The sequence below is a fragment of the Trachurus japonicus genome, unplaced genomic scaffold (genome assembly GCF_045865225.1).
Source record: "Trachurus japonicus isolate A0001 unplaced genomic scaffold, Traja_1.0 AP030399.1".
NCBI lineage: Eukaryota > Metazoa > Chordata > Actinopteri > Carangiformes > Carangidae > Trachurus > Trachurus japonicus.
Genome location: NW_028220532.1, coordinates 93676 through 100005, shown reverse-complemented (window position 1 = coordinate 100005; position 6330 = coordinate 93676). Strand labels below are relative to the sequence as shown.

Below are 6330 nucleotides of genomic sequence, written 5' to 3'. Positions count from 1 at the left end.
GCGCTATTTAAACTGCTCTAGCCCGACGTCACCTCCCTTGCTGCTGCTGCTTCCTCTGCCGGCTTTTTGCAACCCACCTCCACCCCAGCTCCTCCTGTCATTGTATCTTGTTGGTTGCTCTGCTCTGTCTGGGTTTTCTTTGCTGCTGCGCTCCCTGCTTATGCCGTTCATGATGGCTCGTGAAGGGCAGGGAGGTGCTCTTCCTGCCTCAGGCTTTCCACGTGAAAGTAAATAAATATTATTTTGACATAGTGGTCCTGACAGAAATGCAGTTTTGTTCTCCCTAGAAAAAAATTCCTTTGATTTTTAATTAATTATTCAGAACAAAACTACAACTTTTTTTTTTGCAATTTTCACTGTCTCCCAGGGCCGGCTCTAGGCATAGGCGATATAGGCAGTCGCCTAGAACGCCAACTGCTGGAGGGGCGCCGCCAGTCAAGGGGGAAAAAAAAAAGATAATAATAATGATTTATGTCCGCTGGCGCCCCCTCACTTAGTGTTTTCTGTGTAGAAAAAAAACCCCAAAACAAATAAATAAACAATGACAAACATGTTCCTAAATTGTGTATAGTCACACACACACAGCAGATACCTGTCTGCAGCAGGAATGCTCTCAAGCCGTTTTCTTGTTAGAAACGCCACATTTTTAATTAGATGTGTGGCACAAATGCCGGCGCGTTTGCGCGACCGTCTCGATATGTTTTTGTTTTTTTTCATATTTCGGTCATTTACGCAGTAGAAATGCGGTTCAACTACTGTGATCGGGAGACTCTCCTCTTTCAAATACGCACAGCCGCACGCCCTTGACGACCTGTCAATCAAAACAACTGTAAAGCGCTTCCAAACAGCAGAGTCGTTCAGAGGGAGAGAGAGAGAGAGAGAGAGAGAGGCAGTGAGGATGACGACGGTGCTTCAGAGGTTTAAAGTTCTGACTAATCTGATGAGGAAGAAGAGAGAGTAGAGACTTCAGCCTGCTCAGACAGCAGGGCCAGTGGGCCACAGCTCCAGATCAACTCCAGCTCTGTATTCACTCCTGCTGAGCTATCAAACTAGTTTTTTTTTTTTTTTTTACCTCTCAAACAGTGCCACAATGACAACACATATCCCAGTAGGACCAATCTGACTGTTCAGGCTCAGGCCCGACTCTAATAAAATGATCTGATTGTTCTCCAGGTGAAGGCACAGCACAAAAACTTTGAGTTCATCACGATGCCTTCTGAAAGGACACTCGTCAAAAATGAAACGTACACAGTTCACTGTCCAGATGCCGACATAGTCCAGCCTGAGGTGAGTGTTTAAGACTAAAGCTGACATGATTCATCAAACTGCTGTCATTCACCTGCAGACACTGACACACGTGCTGCTGGTTTTCAGGAAAAAGACTTTTACCCAAACTATGGACCAAATTACCACCCGACGTTTCAGATCATCTTACCTTCAAGCATTAAGATTACCAACGTAGAGGTCCGACACAAAACTGAGACAGCTGTGTGGAAGTGTCTCGTTCCTCTGCCAGGTAAAGTCTTCATCTGCCTGACATAGATCACTGATGAGTGGTGTCTCTGTTCTCATTGGGCCTCAGATCATCTTCTGTCTGCTTTTATTCTGTGATTCCTTCTTGTTGACCCGTGAGAGTCAAACTTGTGGGAAACCGTTCAGAGTAGGACCAAGGAGATTCATGAAGGAGCTGAAAGGACCTTCAATAAAATACAGACGATAAATATTTGTGCTCAGTCCTCCATCAGGTCCTGAATCAGTCGTACCTATTCTCCTTCAGGTGTTGCTCAGAAACTTCACCTTTTTTTCTTTAAGTATATTTTTGGGGGGCTTTTTGCATTTAATTGAAACGCGATAGTTGAGAGAGACAGGAAATGTTGAGGCAGAGAGAGGGGGAATGACATGCAGCAAAGGGCCACCAGATTCTCGATTCGAACCGGGGCCGGCTGCAGTGAGGACTGTAGCCTCTGCCTATGTGGCACCTGCTACTGAGCTGTACGGTGCCCCACACTTCACTTTCTCCAAGTTCCTGTTGATGTGTCTGTAACTTGTGAGTCTGTTACATGTCGTCGTCCCAGTGTCAGAGCTCGTCACCTTAAAATCATTAGAGCTGAAAATGCTCAGAAGTGATGTTGGATGGACTTTAGAGTTGTGTTTGGCCTGGTGTGATCACTGGTGACTTCTGGGTTACTGCTGTAAGGACTTTCTATAGAGACCTGAACTGAGACAAACTGGACGAGACAGATTTTTTCATGATTGTTTTTCATGAGCGGTTCCATCCCTACGCTTGTTACTATGTTTGAATTTGCTTCTAAAGCACAGATGTGTTTAAGTATCTTTCTTGTTCATCTTCCAGGGCCTCACCCAGAGCCCAGAAGTGTCTCATCTCCAACTCCAAGTGTCTCATCTCTGACTCCAAGTGTCTCATCTCCAACTCCAAGTGTCTCGGCTCTGACTCCAAGTGTCTCAGCTCCAACTCCAACAGTCTCAGAGGAAGAAAGGCTGTGGTCTGCTCGTACTGAGTTCATCGAGCGAGTGTCTGAAGAGAATCTTAAATGTCTGTTGGATAAACTCCTGGAGCTTGGAGTGGTAACTGACCCTGAAATGGAGTCTGTTGCTGCGATAGCAAACAGGGCAGACAAAGCTCGAAAGGTGATCGACACCGTACGAAAAAAAGGAGAAGCAGCTTGTTCAGATCTGATCAGAGTTCTGTGTGAGGTAGATCGCTAACCTGTCAACACAGCTGAAGCTGAGGTAGAAACAGTTCTGGAACATTTGGTAAAAGCCTTTAAAGTCCCAGACTTGTAAGAGTCACCTAAACTAGGGGTCAATCGATAGTGGATTTTAAAGGCCAATATAATAACAATACTTTGGAGAATTGAAAAGCCGATAGCTGGTTAATTGGCCCATTCATCATTGTAACTGTATTTGTGACAAGTTCATTTTTGTGGGATATTTTGTGTTTCATATGTCGTAAAAAAAAAAAAAAAAAGAAATTAAAAAAAAGTAGTTGTTCTAGGTTCATTAAGTTTTTTTTTGTAAGAAATAAATGATAATAAATGCAGTGCAATAAATAAGATGAACAAAGGTTAATATTGATGAATAATTTGATTAAAACTATGTCAGTGTAAAAGATAATTTAGTCTTGAACTAAACACCTTGATGTGAGGTTTGAAATGCATCTGGTCACATGACTGGGTAGAGGCTTACACTGTGATCATATACTGTATTACATTATTCTGTATGCTTCAGATGGACAGTATGTGTTTTTTTGTGATTCTCATTCATTTCTAATGCAAACATGGTAAGGCCTTATAAATGATGGATGAGGGATGGTGGAGGGGAGGGGGGCTTGGTAACCTTGTCCGCCAAAATTAATTATAAATAAACATAAAGACTAGTCGTCTATTTGCTTTATATTAAATCATTTTTGACCTAATTATTTTGGACTGAAATTAATTGCACACTTGAGTCTATCGATTCTGACAACGTTTTGCATCACTACATCTGAGCAATAAAATGGCCCATGATTTCTGAAAATATACAATGTCAACGAGTGATATCAGCACAAGAACTGTTGAGGAATATTTAGACAATTGTTTTTGTCATGTTATAATAATAATAACACTATCATAAAGACACTATCATTTCGCTCCTCATGCACGTGCATGTCCTTGCACAGAGCGAGACTGAACATAGCAGCTACGTCATTCTAAAATGAGCTTAATATACTTTATTTTTCCTAAAAAAAGATGGTGAGCTCATCTGATGAGGATGATGCAGGTGATATGAAAACCACACTAACTGAAACAGTACCAGATCCTGAAGAGGATGAGGAACATGTGCCAAAAAGGACTTACCAGCTGCGTGAGAAAAGGGCATTTGTGCCTTTGAACCAACAAATGGTGAGTTTTGACAGTTTTCAGTACTTCCACATATTACAAAGCTATTAATATTCTTTTGACTTTTCATTAAAAAACAGACGATGACTTCTTTTAAACAGGATGGAACAGATAAAAGGGAGGTTGAGTGCCATTTCCAGAAAATAGAGGTGAGAGTAATAATTAGATTCAGTGCTTCCCCACATTCTACTAGCTTTCAATTCAAAATCAGTAAAATTAATCTTGTGTTACCTAAAAACAGAGCTTTAGTTCATCTGAAGGTGATGGCTCCGCTGATGAATGGAAACCCACACAGCAGGGCTCTGAGAATGATTCTGAAAAAGAGGAGGAACAAGTCCTACAAAGGGTTCACAAGGTGACCAAAAGAAAGAGATCTGAGAGCCTTGTCCTGCAAAGAGAGGTGAGATCTATCATCAGTTTAAGTGTTTAAAAGTACTAAAGACCTTCAGAGCTAAATGAGTTAGAGTTTTAATGAGTTAAAACCACACAGGAGGAATCAGAGGGTGATTTTGAAGAAGAGGATGAACAGATCATAGGAAGAGTTCACAAGGTGGCCAAAAGAAAGAGATCTGAGAGCTCTGTCCTGCAAAGTGAGGTGAGTCATTATCAGTGTAAATGCTTCAGAAAATACTAAAAGCTTTCAGTCCAAATGAACAAATTATTTTTCTCTTTCATAAAACCAGCTGAGGAGCTCATCTGAAGTTGAGCGGGTTGGTTCAAGGGTCCGTGCACTGAGAATAACAGAAAAGGAATCAGAGGAGGAGTGTCCGAGAGGAGAGAGTCCATGTCTGCCTGAGAAAGAAGAGGAAGCCCTGTCAAAAGGAAATATGGGGGAAAGTGGTGAGGAAGATGTGTTGCAGAATGAGGTAAGTGAAGTTGCTAGTACATCAAACAAGCAATAATCATATCACAAAAAGATAAAGTTTTACCACATTAGCAAAATAAAAACTTGAAACTTGGCTTTTAAAACCCACACTTGTCTATTTCATTTGTTCTTTAATTCATATTGCTAAATTAACAGGATACACAGCCATTGATGAGCCAATCTCCAGACCTAAAACTGAATACAGCCCTGGTTTCAGTGAGTCCTGTCACTCTCAAGACACCTGTAGTAAGTATAATGTCAACATATACCACCATATACCACATATAACACAAACAAGAAAAGCTGTTACTCATGTCTAGTCAGAAAAAGTATTTTACAGTAAACAGACTTGTTTAGACATCAGGTCCATTCTTTACAATAAAGGGACTCTTACATAGATGTTGGATCTTTGCCATTGTGTGTAGGTGATAAAATGGGTTTCTATAAGGCCAACAAATCAAAATGATAACTTCTGACTGTGAAGTAGATCTGCTCGCTTTTTGTTAACAATTAGTGGCTTTCTAAACTGTTTACAACATGCTTTGACCTTTTCCAACAGAATGACAAGGTGGCAGTCAAAGTCTGTCCTGGTGTAAGAGCACTGCACTAAAACACACCTGAACATCCGAGCTAGACGAACTACATGATCTAGAATATATTTTGACACCTTTTTTTTTTTTTTTTTTTAGATACAGCAGGTTTTTGTAAGCCCAGGAACGGCAGAAATTTTGTCAACTCACTCAAGAAAAACTGTGTGTGACCGAGTCAGTATGGTGAATGAGATGATTTTCCACCAGTCATCTTTGTTTGAAGACATCATGCCAATATCTGGTAATTACGGGAAAATATGACAAAGTGAAGTAATAGAGCCTGGACAAGAAAAGTTGCATGTTATAATACATTTATGGTGACAAGGTGACAACATTAAACACCAGGCTGGATCCACAGTTGGACAGATGATTCCCTCAGGTACATACATAGTACAGTGCACAGGATAAATACTGGTGCAGTTTTCAATAGTAACCAATCATTATTTACTTAACATAAAGGATCCATGGGGAAAACTGTGTCCAAAGAGTGGCTATTGGAGAATGAAGTCTCAGTGGGAGACGCAACATTGCACAAGAGCCTGCCTGAAGAAAGGGGGGGGGGGGGATATGAAGGACAAGAAAAAGAAGGTGAAGTGGATGAGGGCTATTTGGAGATGTCAAAGATTGACGTTGAAGACAGAAATAAGACAGAAGATAAGCTAAAAGAAGGACAAAGGACAGAGAAAGAGACACAGGAAGAGACTTCGGAGAAGATGGACAGTGATGGTGAAGAAGGACAAAGGGCAGAGGAAAAGATCCACAGTGATGGTAGAGCAGGACAAAAGACAACGATTCTGGAAGAGACCATGGAGAAGATGAAGAGTAAGAGTGAAAAGGGAAAGAAGAGAGAAACAAAGATTCAAGAGAAGACTTTGGAGAACATGGAGGGTAAGCGTAAAAAGGGAAAGAAGAGAGAAACAAAGATTCAAGAGAAGACTTTGGAGAACATGGAGGGTAAGAGTGAAAAGGGAAAGAA

The 6330-nt window shown here is 41.1% G+C and overlaps 1 long non-coding RNA gene across 1 annotated transcript; it reads left to right on the top strand.

Moving 5' to 3' along the window:
• The first annotated feature begins 3807 nt into the window (after positions 1–3807).
• On the top strand, positions 3808–6108 carry LOC146960414 (uncharacterized). Its single transcript, XR_015035456.1, has 4 exons — positions 3808–4299; positions 4921–5595; positions 5680–5733; positions 5814–6108. It is a non-coding gene; the product is annotated as an uncharacterized LOC146960414 (long non-coding RNA).
• Positions 6109–6330: the final 222 nt, after the last annotated feature.